Raw genomic sequence first — 20,681 nt, 5'->3', positions numbered from 1 at the left:
CCTCCAGTGGTGTCCACTGAACTCAAAACCAGCGAGGTCGAACTGCAAGATCTCATCTGACTGTCCAGAAACCCATAAGAATATAGATCCGCATTAATCTTGCTGAGATTAATATGAGTTCAATTAAGGGCAGAGTTTGATGAAAATATTTCATAACATATCAAGCTGGAGGGTAGATCAAAGCTTTTTTTTAGCTCCCTAATAAACCAAAACAGAAATAGCACTGCAGAGGAAGTAGCTCGTTTGTTTGTGATGGCTCCCTTCTTTGAGAAGGTGACTACAGAAACCACAAAATTATTACTGCTAAAATAACCAAAACAAAACACAAAAGTAGGCAGATCTTTTTTGTTAAAATACAAAACCTTAAATTAGGCAGGATATCACCCATAATTATTTCTCTTGTTAAAATTCCCAAACACCAAACAGTGGGATGAACTGTTCTGCCCACATCACTCACCTCCAATCTCTGTTCAGAGCAGTGCAAAATAGTGAAGGTCCTTTCTTGATTTATGAAGCATGTAGGGGTTTTTTGTATGTATTTAAATTTTAATAGGACTTTCAAAATTCTGGTAGCATAAACTAGATTTTCAGCACCTCAATGTGCCACCCCAAAGATCCCCATGGTTCCTCTAATGTTGTACTCCACAGCTGAGCTTGTTGCTCTCCAAGGCTCTCTAAAACAGTTACTAAAGGGCAGATACTTGTTTTTTTAAATTTGCTAGAAAGCCATTTGCTCCCTTAAAAGTAATTTATGTCATTCAGCTAGAAAGTTTGTTTTCAGTATAAAATACTTCCTAATCACCTCTGTTAAGTCTTTCTGCTTCATCTCATCTGGTTCCTATGGAAATGGCAAGTCTTCCAGAACTGCAAATTTTGTTTCCCAGCCAATGTTAGGAAAACTGTTGTCTTTTTCCCACTACCTTCTGAGACAGTATTTGCCTATAAATACTGTTCGGATCTCAGAAAATATATTTGAAATTATTATTCATTACAGTGGAGACCTTCCATGTTTCCACAAGAAGCTGTCTTATTTTTTCTCCCCTTCCACATAAGCAAAAAAAATCTCTTGTTTGCTTCTTCACTAATCCTCACCTCCTTTATACATGCAGTTCTTCTTTATCTGAATTCTTGTTATATTAAAAAAAACCCCAAATCAACAGAGAGAAAATAAGAAAAAACTGGCACCTTTTTTGCCAAAATAGCACTTCCCACCCTTGATCCGTGGTTGGCTGGCAAGGTTATAAAAGTCTGTAGTTGGTCTGGAGAACCAACTATTTTTAAAAACTCTCTATTCAAAGTTGAACAATACAAGTGTAAGTGCTCCAAAAGACATAAAGAAGGTTGTCAGGGTTCTTTGTCATAGCTTGGGGACCTCTGTGTTAAGGAAGAGAGAAAGAGCATGGGGTTGCATGCCTTTTCTCTGTAGGATAAGCTACAGTGAGTTGAACAAAGAGTGATGGATTCCTTGCCAGGGTGAACACCTCACACTTCAGGACAGGGAGAAGAGACCCATTGCTTGAGTCAGCCAGAATCAGTGAGGATACTCCTGTCTTGGCTTGTTTCACAAACACGCAGTGATGGTACCTGCTTATGGATCCACTGGACATCCTGGGCGAGTTGCTCGTGCTTTTTTCCACCTCTCCTATCTCTCTGCTGTCCCTCTCTCACTTCAGGGCTCCACCTCACTACCGTGCCCACATTTGGGATGGCTCTTCCAGGTATAAAACAAGCCTGAAGCAGGAAGAGACACCACCATCCGTTGGACAATGAAAGAGCAGGGCATAACTGCAGACTGTCAATGCAAGTGCTGTGCAAGCCTCTGCTTCCAAGTCTTGCTAAGAACCTCTCCTTGGAAAGAGGACCCAGAAGGGGAGGTGTAGTTGGAGCAACCTGTTTAGTCTGGGCAGTGAGGAAAACAGAACTTCTCTTGCTCTCCCTCATATAGACCACTTTTGAAACCCCCACTTGTTCTGACGCTGTCCCAGGCAAAGAGCAGACGGAGCACAGCACCAGATGAGAGCCACATGCTGAGATCAAGTGGTGAAAATCTTCTCTGTGTCTCTGCGTTGCTCCTGCAAGGCACCTGTATAACAGATTCATGAGCAAAGAATTTACTTTCTCAGTAGGGTCATTCTTGATATTAGCATAGAAACATAACAATAATATAAATTTTAGCCGTCCCCTTGTTACCTCCTCGTGCACCTTGGAACTCTTCAGCATCTTCTCAGTTGCTGACAATGAAGTTTTCCTTTAAAAGAAAAGAAAACCATGATTTATTACTGTTTTCACCAGGTTGTGGCATATACAGAATTCTTAATGAGATCATCCCCTCTATCCCTATAAAGCAGCTATGCACCAGCAAAGAGCCTGTGTCTTCTCATTTGCTTCATGAACTACATTTTGGAAATTTTCAGGACTGGTGCAGCTGGGAGATGGCTAAAGCAGTGCTAAGAAGGGCCACGGGTCTCTGGGTTTTGCAGCCACACCAGCCATGGAAAGAAGACCTGCCACAGATGCTGGCAGCCATGGGCAAACCTTCTTTCAGAGGAAATGGAGATGTGCTGGGAAGCTCCCAAGAGAGCAAAAGAATGCTTCCAGACAGTCAGGTGGAGCAGCCTGCTGGCTCCATCAACCTGATGGACTTGGCAGCCTCTCCTGCTCCAGCTGGCCAGGATCCTGGAGTCTGGAAAGCTGCAGGCAGAGTTACTGAGTTATTGGGAGAAAACAGATACCTGCATAAGCTTATACACAGTGATACACACACACACACACAGATATATATAGATATATATAGATATACATATATATACACACCCACACACATTTATACATCTCATGGAGTGAGCCTGCAGAATATATGAACTCTTAGCAGGACTATGCCTTATCCTGTCATGACTAAGCTAGTCTCTGTGTTAGGCATACTAACTCTGCAGGAGAGCTCTGACATCTTCCTGAACAAGATTTAAAGATGGATTTTTATTAGCTTTGGTAGAAGAAACACTGACTAAAAGCTCCTGAAGCTTGCTCAACATCCTCACATTCCCTGGGTTCCTCTAAGCCTGAGTCCTCAAAATCTTCACAGCAGAGGCCAAATCCCTCTTCCAGCTCCAGTCTGGGCACCAGGCTCTCTTGCAAGGCTCTTGACTGCTTCAGCCCAGAACAGAGTTTCTGCTTACATCAGCAGTAGCTGGCCAAGAGAAAGAGAGAACAATACAGCCTTTATGGATTAACAGTATTTCATTTTACTGTAAATTATGCAGCATATAACATGGCCCAGAGGAGTAATTTGTCATTCTTTCAGATCCTTGCTTTTTCTCTCCTTTCTTTCTCTTCACCTTCTGCTTTTCACTTCTCCTTCCTTCTATCTTTTTGCCTTCTTTTCTCTCTCCTGTCTGCACTTCCTTCCTTCCAACAGATCCCACTATTGCTTCAATGGCTCTGCTCCAATGTGTGCCTCGATGTTATCTGCTAAAATCACTGGCAACAGAACATCTAAGTGGAGATGCATTCCAGTGTCCTGGAAAGGGATGCATAAAGCAAAGAGGGCAGGACTTGAGGGAGCAGAGGACTGGGATTTGCAAGAAGGATTACAGGCAGGAAAGACCTGGAGTAGATCCATTGATACAGGCAGAGTAGAGAGCTCACCCGCAGCAGCAGCTGATAGAGTTGTCTACAGCACTTCTGTCTGGAACTGTTAGTCCAAGGAAAAATATATTTCATAGTCATAAGGATAAAAATAAATAGAAGTGTACCAACTTTGGAGTGCAGGATATTTGATTTTATCTGGAACGACTGTGTGTGTACATGTGTGCATACATCGCTGTTGTTATTTTATTACAGAGTGCTGTTGTGAGACTTCCCTTCCCATTTTGCATAGATCTTCCTTTTCAGACATGTGGTCACTGGTTAAGGGAATATTTACTGGGAAATGCTTCAGTTTTTGCAGACCCAATTTTTCTTGGTTTCATTCTCAGGAACTCCTTGGCATAACCAGAGCCTTTGCCACAGATGTCTCAGACACTGCCTTAAAAAAAATTATCCTGACCAAAAATTGGTGCTTTGGTCTGTGTGAACTGCTAAACATCATCACAAAGCAGCAATTTGTCTGTTAGTTACTTACAATCTTTGCCTCCTCAAACCTTAATGTTTAGGTCACATGGAAAAGTGCAGTTATGGACACAAAACCAGCACTCACAGGTTGCTGTGTTTGTTCAAACTCATCTTTGGTTCTCTTCCAAAAGCCAACCTCCCAGCTGACATTTGAGGTGTTGCTCGTGTCACCTGGATGCCTGCTCCAGGAGGGAGAAATCCCTTTCCCACAGCAAGTACAGGCCTTCCTCAATTTTGTCCAGAACTTGAACCTCCAACACTCAGGAGTCAAAATCCTCCAGCCCTGCAAAGGCCCAAGCTCCCCATGGACTGGCCATCTGGGACACCAAGGAGCTGCCTCTCCCAGGCCAGGACCCAGAAGGTGCTGTTCTACCTTACAAAACTTGACTGGCCCAGCTACCTTCCTGTCCAGCCACTACAGGGCAGCTTCTGCCTTGTTAAGTTTGTGTCCTCTCAGGGACAAACAAAAACACCTCCAGAAAAGTAAACTCCCTTGAGCTCAGCCATCCTATTCTTGGGATCAATGCCAGCCCACGTTCCCCTTCACTTTCCCAGTCACACAGACAATAGTTCTTTGCCTCTCATTATGCATAAAGTCATGCTTCCAGGTCCCAGAGGAAAGCACAAACACGCCCGGAGTTCCTAGTATTAAAAGGTATTCTGCGAAGCACGGAAAACCTTTGGGACAGTCTGAAGAGATAGCAATAGATAAGATTAACCGCACAGTCTGCTTTCCCCAGGCCCTGACTGTACTGAAAACTCTGCAGCCTCTCCCCTTCCCTTGGGGTTTGGCTGCCTGTTCTACAGACCAGCTCTGATAGGGTGCTACTGCAAGCTGGGATCACACTGCCAAGAGAAAGTGACGTGAAATATCATCAAGCAGCCCTTACAGGACTCTTCCCCAACTCCCATGGGAGCTGCCTTTTAACTCAGGCTCTTGGTCTTGTCAGTTTGCCTGTGCTCATACACCCTGTTGATCCTGATCCTGGATGTGGGGGGTGAGGTGTTCCGTATTGTCCCTGAAGCAATCAGATCCAGGAGCTGGTGCTGACATCCTTTCTACGATGCACTCTCCCTACCTGCTGAACACCAAGACAGGCAATTCAAGCTGTCCATCACAAGTGGATGACACTCTTGTCCTCTAGGCCATCTTCTCAGGTTGGAACTGAGTCCAGGCACAACTGTTCATGACACAAACCACCTTATATCTTCTCCAGTACAGGAACAAGCTGAAGATCAGACCGCTGCCTTTTAAAAGACAAAACCAGGGAATGATGTCACAGTAAATTCATGGGAAACTTAATTTCACCCTTATTCTTCCTAAAATCACAGGGCTCCTTTTGCCATTGTTATATTTCAGCATAATTTTCCTTTCTTTACAATTTTCTGTTCAGCACAAAGTGATAGGAGAACACAGAAACCCATTGCCGGAGATAGTGAAAGCCTTTCTGGATCATCTGTTTCAGAGCAGGTCTCTCTCTATCCCCCAGGTTTCACTTGCTGGAAAGCTACCCAGCCATATGTTTGCAATTAAAGTCTCAGTTCCTCACAGGCTCATGGCAAATAGTCTGCTTCACCTGGGTCATATCTCTAAAGGGAATTCCCCCAGACTGGATTTGCAGGCCATATTCGGTGGCAGCTCTGACACAGGTATTAGCCATAATGGAATCCATGTCAATTATGAGTTCATCCATTCATTTTTCTATCCAGGCCTCCCACTCAAATTTCAGACATCTCCTTCTAAAATGCAATTTGACCCATTTTGGAATGGAGAGAGTTCCTTACTCACTCCATTTGAGACCAATTAGCCTGTTTGATTTGGGATCCTTTATCCCTCAGTGCTCTTAGCCTGTCTGTTCCAATAAATGTTGCAAAAAATCCCAGTGTCTGAGATCCCTGCATGCTTCATGAACCCTATTTCCTACCCAGTAACTGTACTCCCTTTACTCCCCTTTCACCAACCTGAGTCAATCACAGAATCTGGGGTTACTTCATGCCATCTCCTTGAAATGCCCTTCAAATCTGTGCCTGTGGAGGCCATGCGGATGAGGAGGCATGACTGACTTGTAGCACTTTCTCATGGCTGAGGAGCTCAGAGCAATCTCTTTTGAAGAGAACCCATGATGTGAAAAAGCTCTTGGAGTTCAGAGTTCACTTTTAATCAACCTCACTGATTTGGTTTGAAATATTGATCAAATCCTAGCTGCTTCCTTTCCAATGATCTGATGGATGGTCCAGTCAGCCCATGAGTTTGGGGAGAACTCCAGCTTTCAAACTAAGGATTAATCACAGATTTGCTGTGATTATTTGAGCTCAAAGCTTTTGTTTTATGTGTCCTTCCTGGATGTTTCCAGCCCCTCATGTCCCTGCAGACAAGTCAATGGTGTGGATTCACGGCTGATAATGGAAACAAGGTCACAGGTTGTGAAAAGACATCTTCCTGCTTTAATTCATGATCTTTAGAAGTTCTCCAAGTTCCAAACCACAATAGGCTGAAAGGTTTGTGAAATGAGGGTGCAACCATAGCACAAAAATAATTTAAACCTGATATAATGTAAACTTTTGATGGAGGAATGAGCCTGAGCGCATATTTAACTGTCAGCACAAAGAAGACAGCTTTCCTCATTAGATGCCCAGATGAATTGTTAGAGGAGATGGGCTGGAATTGGCTCTTCCCTCCTAAGCCTCTGGGATCGACCCTGGACTTTTGGCAAGGGGGTGTGTTTCAGAATCCAAACCTGAACCTGACTCTGAAGTTGGCCACTCGCCCCCTCTGCACGTGGCAGACCTAACCCAGCTGAAGGCCTTCATGGTCTTGTGCAACACAAGGAGTTGAAAACCCAGATCTGGATTTTCCAGCCAGGGATCATCTCTGACTTTCCCAGCTTCAGAAAGCAATTCCAGTTGCTTTATGTCACTTGCCTGTTGGCTTTGGGGGAAGAAAATAATATTATAAAAAACCCAACCAGTAACAATCCAAAAGTCGGCAATGTTGTCCCAGGAACATTCTTCCTTGCACAGCACAGAAGACAATCAAGCCCAGCAGTACCCACATCCTCAGCCCTTTGGGCCTCACAGCTTTTTCTCCCTCTTTCCTCTGCCTTTGTTTTGGGGGTTTTATTTCAATTTTTATCACTTTGGCTCATGCTGCCTGAGAGGCAGGGAACCTCGTTGGTGTCCTTGAACTGTTTACTCAAGATTGGAGCACACCCAAGAGGTGGTTTTCAAAGCCCCTGCAAGTGTCTGAAAGCCCACACCAGCATGTTTGGTGGAAGGGGTTGGCTGCAGCTGGCTCTGCAGGATTGCCCTTGGCGACAAGTTTGCCTGCCAGCGACAGAGAGGTGCTGGGGGTAAAGCATGTCATCTTCATCCTCCTCCTTTGTCTGGTATGTGGCTGTGGAGAAGTCCTGCTGCAAGTTAGACTCTGCCTCTATTCTGGCTGATCTCCAGGCTCCCTGCGGTGCACAGGAACAGTGTTCCTTGGGTTTCCTGAGCCACCAGCGCTGCCTCCTAGGGGGGCCCTCCCTGCACATCCTGAACCCAGGAGCTCTGATACCATCCCATGGAAACCAGACCCCCAGGCCTCTGTGTCTTGCTCATGCTCTCCAGTGACACAGGACAGGCGAAGCCCACAACACGCAGGTTTTGCAAAAATCTTTAATACTGTTACTTTTTATGGCAGGCTGCATGAAACTTTAAGATAGATCCAAACAGAGCATAGAGTTCAGCACATCCCCATCTTCCTTGTCATCATTATCCTTGCACAATCTCTTGAACTTGGATCAAGGCCTGTGAACTGTCCAGAGTCATCCCCCTATGCAGCACTTCTCCGCACCAGGGAATCTATTCTGCAAGCAGCTTTATCCTGCTTTTCTCCATTTTTAACCTAGGTGGCTCTTCACTGAATGGCCTCTGCTTCCTTCCTAAAGTCTTTTCCTCTGCTCCTCTTCATTGCCATCTACCTTCCTCTTCTTTCTGGTCCTCCATCTCATGAGATTTTTCCATAATTTTGAATTCCTTTGCTCTTCCAGAGCAGATAATAACATTTTATATTGGTGATAAGTTAATATTTTAGAAATAAACTTCCCATAATCAAACTGTATAGACAGATACATGAGTACATGTTTCAATTGGACACTGGTTTTCTGAAACATTGAGAAAAATTTATCAAATACATTTCATATTGGAAAATAAGAAAGTTCAGAACATTCAAAAGCTGTGGAAACAGAACTTTCTCATGTTATAAAAGTGTTTCGTTTTGGGGAAAGACTGGGTTTTCTTTGCTTTTCTTTTCCCCAGAAAAAATATTCAAAATAGGTACTTTTTAAATGTTTGCACAAAAAATAGCATACCTTATTTAAAAAATTTCCTAATGAAAAATGTCCAGTGGGTCCCGGAGATGGGTTCATTCCATGGTCACAATCTCTTTTGATGGTGGCAAGGTTGGTTATGCTTGATAAGTGATACAGGGAAGAACTAACAAACATTCTTTGCTGCTCTGTGCTTGTCCCAGCTCTCCTCTGCCACAGGCCTCCCTCTGCTCTCCAGTCGCTTGGCAGGAGGCAACGTAGTATTTGTTATTGGTTTCTCACCAACCATGCAGCCTCATTTCTTACACAGCCTCCCAGGACAATCCCAGGTTCTTATGTGTAAATGAAATATGGCTCTGTTGGTGCAGGCTGACGGGCCCTCTCCATGGGCAGCTTGCAAGAAAACTCACCCGTGGCATTCTGGCACCATCCTGAGCCCATTAGCTCTGCTCCCGCTGCTTCTGCTTCCTCTGGCGTTCTCAATGTTGCTGTGGAATGAGGAGTGAGCCCCAGAAGAGGCACATACCTAGAAACATGTCACTTGTCTTGCCACTGCTAATAATTACTGACACTTGGGCTTCCACACCTCCAAATAGGTGAATGGAGTTTTCTTTGTTGTGCAGAAGACCGTCAGAGTGAGCGGAAACTGAATGCTGATGATATTTGGATCCGAGGCTGGAGCTGCACCTCTGATACCAGAGCTTAAGTCCATCTGAACAAGCAATATTTGCTTTCTTCCCACTGTAGTTTTCTGTGCCTCCAAGCCTCACTATTGAATCAGGAGGCAGCCATGAAAAGGAAGAGAAGAAAGGAAAAGAGAGAATAGACCAAGAAATGTAGCATGTTTTTATTGAGTGTCTAGGTTTTGTCAGGCTTTCAGATGCAATTGTCCCACTGTTCTAGAAATTTTTCTGCAATCAGATGGGCAAGGAGTATAACCTTGGAAAAAAGAAAACCTGAGAGGTTTAAATAATCACATACTACCAATGACTAGTACCCCAAACCTGATCATCAAATCAGTGTCACAGAATGGTTTGGGCTGGAAGGGACCACAAAGATCATCCTTTTCCAAAATCATGACATAGGCATTCACTGGGTGAAGAACTTCCTCCCAACATCCAATATAAATCTACTTTCTTTTAATTTCAATCCATTCCCACTCGTCCCATCACTAATGCCTCTCTAGTTCACAATATCAGGACCTGTAACATTTCTCCATCCCATCAGTGAAAAATATTTCCTGTTTGCAGAGCAAACTTCTATCCCTGAGGTAAGAAGCACATCTTAACATTTGTCAGCAGTATCTCTTTTAAATAGAAATCTGCACGTTGCAGCAAATGCCACAACCATCTTGTTGAAAACCAAAATTATTAATGACACTAATATGTAATAATTAAACAATACTCATAGAAATGGATTGTGGGCTGCTCTTTACTTGGGTAGGGTATTGCCCAGTTGAATCAATGGGATGTTCTTTAGGGATGCAGCAAGCTACAGGGAGGTTCTGGCCTTTGAACAAGGCTGTGACCCTTTTGTAAGAACCAAACATCACAAAAGTAATCACATCTCAGCAAGAGCTCCAGTTTTCTGGTCAGAAACACTAAAAATCAGAGCACTGATGGTCCAATTTCCACAGCTACCTTACATCAGCCTGACTCTGCTCCCACCGTAAAATCAGTCACTGGTGTTAGGAAGAACAGCCAGTGCTTCTGAAAATCCCCTCTCTTGGATTTATTTCAGACTGCTCTAAAATGCTTCTTCAATTCATACATCAGTCTTAACATCCCTTCCTCAGAAATGGCTTTGTTCTCCATCCAAACTGTGCCTCCCAGCCATTGGAGACATGGAAGTAAAGTGGTCTTCGGTCATGCCTGCCAAAATTTTGGCTCAGAGCAGATCCCTTACTCCACCATGAGGCTCCAGCAATGTCAGCTAAGGCATTGTGCCTGAGCTCCTGATCTCACTTGCAGGTGCTAGTCATTGGGAGCCCACTGCTTTCTGTGGGGCCAGGATTTCATTGCATTTAAGCTACCACAGAGTTCAAAGGCCATTCCTCTCAGTGTCAGACTAAAGCCCTCCTAAAGAAGCCATGAGCAGTGCTAAGGAAACTCAGAAATCTCAGCCTCTGCAAAACCAGTGAAGGAATTTTCCCTTAGTAGCAAAGCCCTTAGCATCTTTTGTTTTGGAAAGTATGAAAATGTTTCCATATACTTTTTCCAAAATTCAGCCCTCAAGAGTCTCATGTTGCTCTGATGCTGAGAAATCCCTCTGCTTGCCCCAGAAAAATTAAAAAAAAAAAGACGGCCCATGGACTGTCTGAAAAACGGCAGCATCTTCAAGCATCCCAAAGCCTTGTTATCCCTGTTTTGATCCCAGGTTCCCACAGCTTCTTGCCAGGTTGTTGGGGGTCTGGCATCTCTGGGGGTTTTGTCTGGATTCTAGGGCAACACTCCCGGGTGTCTGTGGGCTTCCTGTCCCACAGCAGGACTGAACACAGCACAGGGGCCCCAAGCCCTGGAAAACACAGCATCCGTCTGCCAGGAGCGCGGGCTGCGCTCCCACAGACTCATGGCTGGGCTCACCAAAACAGAACCACTCTAGAGGATTTCAGCAGTGACGAAGGATAACTTCCTGACAACAATGAGAGATTTCCATTACCCATGTTCCAGACAGTCCCAGCCTAGAGTCAACATGGTGTGCTGGCAGAGGTGAAAAAGTTCTCTGCACAGCCCAGCAGCTACACCATGAGAGCCTGGGGCTCAGGACCCTGCCTCAAGGCTGCTGCTGGGCAGACTGGGACCTTTGCCAAGCCTCCTACTGCCTGCCCAAGACTTGGGGTCAGCTGTTATTCTGGCTCCCTCCCTACCTCTCTGCAGGGATGCTGCCTCCTGTGAAATGAGTCACACCTTACAGAGAGGCTGAGGAATCCTCTGGAGTTGCCTGGGTGTTGGCTCAGAAGGAAGGAGATATGTGTGCTGCCAACACTAATGTCTTACCCGGGGGCTGTGCTGGGGCAGTGCTCATGCTGTGCTGACTCCAGCGAGCAGAGGGTGCCTGGCCCATCCAGCCCCCAGTGGAACAGCCTTTTCCTTCTCCAGCTTTTTCCCACCTCCCCTTGAGCCTGTGCTCACACATGAGCAGCAGGGCCGGCACGTGGGTCCCCATCACCAGCAGGGCCAGACTCCCAGTTTGATCTTATCACAGATGGACCTCATGCTCCCCCAACAATCAGGAGAGCACGTGGGCGGCAGCCACCCCATAGAGTTTGCTTCCCCAAACCCATAGCTATCCAATAACCAAAAGTGACAGGCCAGGAACCCCTCCAGGCATCTCGGGTGGGTTTTTAATGCAACACTCAGGCAGAATTTTTGTTCCAGGTTTTGCTTTGAAATGATTTCTTAAGCACACAGACATCCAAGCCTGGGCCTCCAGCTTCCCGGCTTGTGCAAGAGCTCTTTTGACTGTAAAGCCCTAAAGTCCACGTCACAGCTCTTCTGCACTGTACATGGGCTCTGCGCGACGCCTGGCAGAAAGAAATGGCACAAAAAGTGTTGATAGATCATCTGTGGAAGGCCTGAACTCCAGCCAAGACAGATAAAAATAAAAGAAATTTAAATAGTTGTGTGTGAGTGTGTGAGTGTGTGTGTTTTATGAAGGGAACATTTACATTTTTAAACTAGGAGTAATTGTATTCCGTATCTGAAATGGCATCTGAAAGTGATTTAGTGGAACAATGTGGTTTCTGATTGGTGCTTGAACTAGTTCCAAAGCATTTTTTATAATAAGCAGCATAAAGATCCCAATTATCTGATCCTTTTCCCTAACATGGTCAGAGAGGATGTTTCCAAAGAAACGGCTTTTGGGTTGGGTTTTTTTCATTTGTGACACTGATCCTGCAAACATTTACACACACTCTTAATCCTGTGCGTAGTCCCAGAGAAATGAACCAAGGCAGCTCTCAGCAGCAAAGCTAATCGCAAAGTAAACTACTAATGTTCAGATTTGCTAATCAAGGCAATCCTTAGCCTTTCAGGGAAAGGTCTGCTTGTTATTCCGAGAGCTGTTCAGGATGCATTTACGATTCAATAAAGGAGGCCCCAGCATTACCAAAATAATTACTTACTCAAACAAGCCTGTAAAACTCAAGGACTGCCCCAAATAAAAGGAGGCTTCCCCCCTCCAGTTTAATAACATAAATCTAGTGAAATGCATCTTGCTGCCATAAAATCAGTTATACATGCCTTAGAAACCGTTGATTTACTAAGTGGGCAGGGAGGTCAGATCCTGCAAGGGACTCAGAGAGCTGAACAGATGGAGAGAAGTTTTAAATCTGAAAGTTTTGTCCACCCACAGAAGTGGAGAGCAGTTCATATCTTACCTTGTAACTTCACTCTCCAAACTAAGACGCATAAAAGCAATGCTAGAGATTAAATGGAGCCATTTTGATGACTTCTCAGTAAAGGGGATAAAGAACGACCCAAAACCCCACTGTGTGTCCCAGAAGGGACTGGGTCTGTCTGCAAAACTGGCTTTCCATTGGCAGCATTCCCCCTGCTCTGGGGCCCTGCAGGAGGGCTGGCTGTCACAGCCGGGGCACTGCCTTTCCCAAGCAGCCCTCAGGAGGCTGCAGGCACAGCTCCAGCACCCTGCAGCACTCCAGACCTCCTGCCAGGAGCACTGCAGGGCAAGGCCAGGCATGGATAAGGATGGCAGCAGTTGGGAGCAGCGACAGGGCCTGCTACAGGACAGATGATTTCTTCCTGACAGAGACAAGGGTCTCTGCCTTCTTAGAAACATCTCTTCCACTTTTCACCCTGCAGAAAAAGCCCTTCTTTCCTGAACTCCCTGGCTTTGGCTAGGTCCTTCCTGCCACACACCACAGCAGGGGAACCACAGGCCATCCTGGATGTCATGTTTCTGTTCTTCTTTCAAACACCACCTCAGTTTTCCTCTGTTTTGAGCAACTTGGGGTTTAATGTGCTGCAGAGGACATTTGGGTGCCACCCTAATACCACGTGTGGTAACTAAGCTGCAGAGGCTCTTGTGTCAAAAAAGGCTGTGTGTAACATCGCCCTCAGGGTCATCTTTCTCCGCCTAGTTCTTGTCTGGTAGAAGGAAACTCTCCTCTGTGTAACAAAGAAGAAATATCCAAGCAGAGAGCAAAGGAAGATGCTAGGCAGTCATCCTCATTCAGACTAGCTGTAGTCTGGGGAGGTGTGAGGGATTAAGCAGCCTGTTCAACCTCACACAGCAGGGCAGCAGAGCTCCAGCAGTGGGGTTGCATTTGTAGTCAGGAGGAATAGGAAAACAGCTTTAAAAAATGCCAGCTGTCTGCTTGTGGGTATGAGCTGATAGGGACCGTAAACCATTCCTCACAACACTGTTCCATGCTCTCTGCAAGCTCACACTGAAGGTGACTGTGGTTTTGCAGTACTTCAGCCCTATCCCACACCCACCTCACCTATAAAGTGTTGTCAGACCAATCCTGGAGGTGCTCAACCTGCGCAGCCCCCAGCACTATGCAAGAGTAATTAGCCTGGGTGTTCGGGTGGACCTGGAGGTGTCGCGTAACTGCAGCAGCCACCTCACAATCGGGTACCCCTGGTTGCTTGGATCACGTTCTGATGATGTGTGAACACAAAGGTGGCCAAAAATAAATACTAGAAGATGCCTGACTCCCCTGAGCACTGAGGCTCTCATGCCAAGAAATATTCTTGCTTCTTGCTGCCTCTTTTTGTGGTGGTTTTCCTGAGACTGAAAACGCTCCTCCACTGCAGAAGATGCAAAAAAAATTCCTGCTGACCTCAGCATTGAGTTTCATCTTTTTGAAGCTTTGTTGCGCCTCTAAGATAATTTATGAGGTGTCAGGATTTTCCGACCACAAATGTCTTGGACGAAAACCGTTTTTACACTACAGATGCCATGAAAAAGAAGCAATTTCAGTCTGTTTTTTCTACAGCACTGTCTGTGTCCACAATGAAGCATGGGTTCAGAGCTCCTGGAGATTATTTGTGTAAGAGTTGTCCGGGCCAGCGCTCCACTGAGACTCAGGCTGGGTCTGATTCCCCACCTTTGCCTCATGGCCCTGATCTTCTCTGTTGGGAGGGGAACTCCCATTTCCTGGTGCTGTGCCATGAAAACATGAGCTTGCCAAGTTATTCTCTGTATGTGTGTTTGTGTGTGTATGTGTTGAACAAGCCAGAAGTACCAGAAATAAAAAGATCCATTAACAAACCACATTTTTCAACATCCACCAGGATGCCCAGATTTCTTGTCTGTGGACTTCTCTTCCCCGTGCTTTAGGTTTTCAAGGGGGAAAAGGAAACCAAGAAAAAAACACAAGACCCCAGCTTAGCTGCCTCTAATCCAGTATGCACCTCAGTCTCCATGAAAGTGTTCTTGGGACGACAGCAGTATTTCCCTTGGCTGGGATGCCCAGCCTCCTGGCTCCTCTTGAGCTGCAGAGCTGTAGACATTCCGCTGAGTAGTTTGCAACCCTGCCTGCCAGGAAAACCCAATGTCTCCATGGAGAAATCTCAGTGGAGGAGTTTGATACTCTGTCAGGGATGGAAAAGAAGGGAGTTTATGCCTCCCTGAGACCAATCCCTTCCCTAAAAAAATGTTAAAGCAAGAGGGATAAAAAGAGAAAAGGGATCATATTCATACAGACATGAGTCCAGACATGCCAGTAGTGTTGGTGTGTGGTGTATTGCTTTGTGGCAAGATGGGCCCAAGTAATGGGACTCAGGCCAAGTGTCTGTTTAGGTCAGTGGGAGTCTATCAGCTTTGGATCAGGCCTATGTTTGGATCTGGAGCTGAACTTCCAAAAGTCTGGGCATGCTTGCATCTTCTGGTGAGGGGGAGCTTGGTTTGGCCTGGCTTTGAGATAGGAACCAGCTGCAAATGTAGGCCTCCAAACACGTTCTAGGAAAGAGGTTATAAAAGAGCTCCTTCTTGCTCAATGCATTTATTCCCTGTGGGCCAGATTCTGACATCTTCATTAACACTGAGCAGAACCTCACTCCAAGAGCAGTTATATTGATTTGAATGGAGCTATTCAAGGAGTCAGCAAGTACCTCATGTCAGCAAGGGTAGCACCATCTAAGGCTCACAGCTGTTCTCTCCATTGACATAAATGAGTTTTTTCTCCTATTAGCACACACTGCTACAGACAAAGCACGTAAGGATCCTTTCTTCCTGGCACCTCTCCAACGAAATGCAGATTGCAGATTCTTCATTACTGCTAGTGTGATAAGAAGCAAAAAGTACAGGAGCTCAGCTTATAGCTCCAACAGCTATGAAAATCCTCCTGTGATAAGAGGAAGCTGTGATGAGAAGGTCAGAGTCCCTTCCTGAGCATTGCTCTAAACACCTTTTGTCTGCTTTTCTTCCTAGCTTTGAACCGGGCACTTAACCTATTGGGCAGCTGAATGAACCCTACACTTAGACAATTAGGTGTACCTGATTCACACAACTTGGAAGCTGTGCTCCTAACTCATATTCAGTCTTTTGAAAATCTCACTCACAACACCCAACACCTGCACATTTAAATCCCTCCCTTCCAGCACAGTGACCAGCTCAGAAATCTGTGTTTTCCTTACTGAACAGGAGGGGAAGAAACTTCACCCTGACATAGTCAGGTTTCCTCACCATTAGCAGCAGTTAGCATGATTTTTAACTCATTCTGTATCAAACTCCTTTCCTGCCATTTTATCTCAGATCTATCCTACACAGTGTTCTCAGATATTACAAGCCGGTATCCAAGAGTCTGCTGCTTTTCCAGCAGGCACTTCAGGACTTTATGTGGGCAGCAAATTCTCTGAATCTCTGATCTCCCTCAGAAAACTGATCTGACATTATAACAAGAGTAAGTGGTAGACTGTTGTTTGTCAAGAAAGACCTTCTGGGAGACAGTAAGAAGTGGACAACCACTGTTCTTTTGGGTTCTACTCTGGATGGACTGATGAGCAGAGAGTTGTCAGTCCATGCAAACAGTCATTAGTCCATGGAACTACAAGGTCTAAAAGGGAACAGCTGAGTTCTGGAAAACTGCTGGCAGCAAAACTGGAATTATTGGTCATTTATAGGTTGGGAGAGAACATAGCGTCAGGACAGGGAAGTTGGTGGAATAATTTGTTTGCATACATTTCACATGCAAGAATGAATTTTATAGGAGCAAAATGTCTTCAGGGGATGAGTCCTGCTTAAGACTTGAGATCTGTGCCCACTTTAGAGGATAGAGAGGAATGGGATTCTGGTGTTAAGTCCTGGCCTGATGCTCCCAGAGCCCAAAGGCTCTGCAGTGCAAGTTCCAAGTGAAATGGAGACTAATATCTATAAACACAGGAGCACTGGAGCACATTTTGGAGAGGGCAAGCAGGTTAAGCTGTTTCGTAAGATACAGCTAATGAAAGACCACTGTTGCCCCGAGGAGAATGGAAGGGAATTGTATTATTTATGCATTACAATTGCAGCCACTAAGGCATAAACAAAGCAACTTGCACAAAACCAGACAAAGGAGATTGCTGCAGAGTCAGCAGTTTCAACTCAGGTTTCCTGTGTCCCAAACTAGCACTTTAATCATCTTCCTTCTCTATGAGAGAGAAACAAATATCAGAGAACGCAGTGAGTCCCCACATTTTTCTAGCCCAAGACAGCACTGTGTCCATTGTTGGGACTAGCCCCCTAGGAGGAATTATTTCTATTCAGTTTGTGTGTGTCACAGCCAGATAATGCACTGGGTGGTATTTCCTTCTCTTCCCCCAATCTTTCTCTTTTATGACCACATGACTTCACCCCCTCGTGTGAGTGACAGTACCCATTAGACTAGACTCTGATGCAAAACAGCTGTGTGCAGAGAAGGGGAGGAAGGGAGTGGGGAACGGCAATTTAGAAAACAATTAAGAACATCAATTCCAATTCATTTGCTTGGCCAGGATAAGTAATTTCTAAGAGGTAACTTGATCTGTAGCGGACAGAGATTAAAGGGGCACTCCATTATCTCTAGTTTACAGTCTGGAGGAATTTGTTTTAGCTGGTTACCAAGGAGGCTGCATGGAAAAAAAAAGAACCTTTGTCTAAAAATGTCTAAAAAAATCCTCCTGATTTCTTCTTTTAAAGAGCTTGCATGGATTTATTAACTCTCTGAAAGTACAGTTGCTTTGTGTGGCAAGAGGAATGGTTCAGCTTTTGGAGATATCCAAAATCTTGGATGTCTTGCAGAATCCCTGCCTGGAAGATCTTGGAGGTACATTTTATCAAAACCGATTATGCCAGTTTTAAACAGCAGTTAAGATTTGGTGTAGAGATAGACCAGAAACATGAGAGATGCAGCATTCCACAGAGGAAGCATAGGATCTGGAGGAGAACACAGTGAGCTGAGCATCAGGCAGCCTGGCTCTGACACTGCTGCACTTTCTGCTGTGAAAGGCGATTCCCTGCACTGCTTTACCACTGCTGTGAGCAAATCAGGGGTGAAATACTTGTACACCTCTCAGAGGTGCTGTGGGACTCCATGAGTAAATACCCCAATGTCCCTTTGATCACTGAGTCCAATCCCAAGCTTGCCAAAGCAAAGGCTTGTGACCCAAGAACACTAAGTGTTCTGTATTCCCACTTGTATACGGGATGACACCAAAAAGGGAGTATGTGATGGGAGAGCCACAGATTCTCTGCCATGGAAACTCCGCACTCTGGAGCTCTCCCTTTCCGCTGTCCTCAGCACTTTTCCACAGCTCTGTGTCTGTTTTTGCCCCAACTCCTATGGACCTTGATCCTTTGCTCTTGTTTTGCAAAATACAGTGCTGTAAAGAAGCCAAGATGCCTTGCAACTCCAGACCACCAAAATGCTGCTCAGACCATTGGCGTTATCATTGGGAAAGCCTTGGTACTGGTGCTGGCATTTCTTCCAAGAACCCAGAAATGACAGCCCTTGTGCTTGCAGGAACATAGAGGCCATAATGTGTCTGTGAATCTCATGTGAGGAGCTCATGAGTGGGGTAAAAGCACACATGAAAGATACCAACTGTGAGCTGGCTCAAAGTTCAGAGTTGGCCTTGAATCTGCAGTTCCTTGACTGGACCCAGACTTGTACCTTTCCTGTGCAACTTTGTTTGTCTTAGGGACAAACCACATCACTGCCATCATGAGAGGGCCAGCCTGCTCTGTATACAGCTGTATCCCTGCTAGCTACCTAAGGCTCTGGGGTGATGTAATCACCTCAGTGCAAATGGGAGCTGAAGAATGTGATGTGACAAATTTTCCTGGACCACCAAATAAATTAAGAAGTAGGCTCCCAGCCCAGAAAGGTTGCCCTCCCAAATAAACATGTCCCAGCCTCCCTTCCTCACACACACTTACCTTCTTCCACCCCAGGAAGCTGAGCTCCTCACAGACTCCATTACAGACCCAGAATGAACAGGTTCTTCCAGCCAGTCGGCATCTCCCATAGAGTAATTGCTTTGGTATGGGCATCTGAGAACAAGACACAACTGTATATAATAGAAATATTCCCTCTGCATAAACTTCTCAGTAGACTTACTTTTGTCTTGTTGCCAGGAAATGTTTTTGGAGCCTCTTGCTAACCTCACATTTCTTTGATTAGAGGGGCATGGCCAGTTTGTTCCGATAGTTACAGGGAAAAAAGGAATGAGAAACTGGAAAGCCCTCTCAAAGCACATCAGCTCTGCAACACGAGACCACCCCATTCCACCACCCTTCTTGTGACAGCTATACTTCTAAGGGTTGGAAAGGAATGGGGGGAACCCATCTCGCAAACTTGCTTCTCCGGAACGGGGAATGTCACTGTAGGTAAGCTTAGAACCTGAGGTCATTTATGCAGCACAATGCAGTGAGCTCCAGGGTGAAAGAGGAGCCACTCCACAACCAACAGGAACAAGTGATGAGGGGAATTAGCAAATGGTCAAACTGGTTGGTTGGGTGGGGCAGGAATATCAGAAAGTAAAAATACAGTCAGCCAAATTTAAGTGTGGCCAGGAAACGGGAGTTAGCCACCGTCCATCTACCAAAGTAAGAACACTACTAGGTCTGTGTGACAGTGAATGGCCAGGGCCAGGGCCTTGGCCTCACAAACTGCTTAAAAATCTGGAAGGCGGGAGATGCACATTCTGTGCCCAGTTCAGGTCAGGATTACTTTGCAGCATGAGGCAGGCACTTGGCTTCCCTCCATCCCAACTCCTCTGCATGCACAGCTCCCTGGGTGAGGACTCGCCTCCCTCCTGAGGCTCAGCAGCAGTTTGTTAAGTGCCCGGTTCTCTTAAGAGGCAAGGTGACCAAGGCAGTGTAAAGTACTCTATTTTTGTCCTGGAGAAGTCATCCTCCTCAGAATCACACTCATTAAGACAGCAGCTGTCGTAATCCAAACTCCTTTGATGGAAGTGGGGAGATTGCCAAGGGGAGGATTAGCTGATGGATGTCTTGAGGTGCAAGGGTGTCTCATATGGATTTGTGCAGGATTTTCACCTCAGCTGTCCTGGCTGGAGCTGCTGTCCTACCATACCAAGACACTCTCCTTGCAGGCCCTGCTCTGCCTCTCACAGCAGTGAGGCCCTGGCCGAGGGCTGGTTGTGTGCTCTCATTTCAGCTCCCTCGGGAAGGAAAGGTGCATAGTATGTCAAAGAAAACCCAGCCCTAGTCTGTGAAAAACTTACCTGTTGTACACATAAGGAAGGAACAGCTTTGTCTGGAGGCAGGATTGATTCAGGAGGGATTCCCAGCTTGCCTGCTCAGTGATCTGATGCTCTGGGCTATCAGTTTCCCTTCCACAGTAGGGATTACTTTTGCTTCTCTCTGCACTGCACCTTTGAGACCTATGTATGAAATCACTGTAAGCTACTCTGTGCTTTTAGGCCTAGTCTTAAGTAAAGACATTTAGAAGGAACAGTTCCAAACATATTCCTAGACTATGTGATAGACAGGAAGTTTCTCATTATTCTCCAGGTAAAAGGAGTAGCACAGTCCTGTTTTTCTCATCTATGACTCTGCCTTTTCCTCCATTTTGTCTTGATCTTTGTTTTCTGCCACTGTGTTTCTACGGATACATCAGGCTACTTGTGTGCACTCACAGTTATGGGACAGTAAGGAAGGACAATCTGCAAAGGCCAGTTGGATCCACTTCTGCATTCTCGAGTTATATAAGAATTTTCATTTTGAAAGAACACTTTTCTAACCTTCACCATGGAATTAAGCCTTAAATGGTGTTAACTAAAAACACAAGATAATTATCTTCTAAAATGTCATTAT

The 20,681-nt window shown here is 45.4% G+C and overlaps 1 long non-coding RNA gene across 1 annotated transcript; it reads right to left on the bottom strand.

The window, feature by feature from the left end:
- Positions 1-327: 327 nt before the first annotated feature.
- On the bottom strand, positions 328-18,900 carry LOC116448421. The gene is made up of 4 exons (XR_004241938.1): positions 18,780-18,900; positions 5,190-5,358; positions 2,191-2,248; positions 328-2,083 (listed from the first exon to the last, which is right to left on the bottom strand). It is a non-coding gene; the product is annotated as an uncharacterized LOC116448421 (long non-coding RNA).
- Between the last annotated feature and the right edge of the window lie 1,781 nt (positions 18,901-20,681).

Source organism: Corvus moneduloides, chromosome 9 (assembly GCF_009650955.1).
Source record: "Corvus moneduloides isolate bCorMon1 chromosome 9, bCorMon1.pri, whole genome shotgun sequence".
In the NCBI taxonomy this organism is placed as follows: domain Eukaryota; kingdom Metazoa; phylum Chordata; class Aves; order Passeriformes; family Corvidae; genus Corvus; species Corvus moneduloides.
Note: the sequence above shows the minus strand (reverse complement) of the source record. Positions and strands in the feature narration are given on the sequence as shown.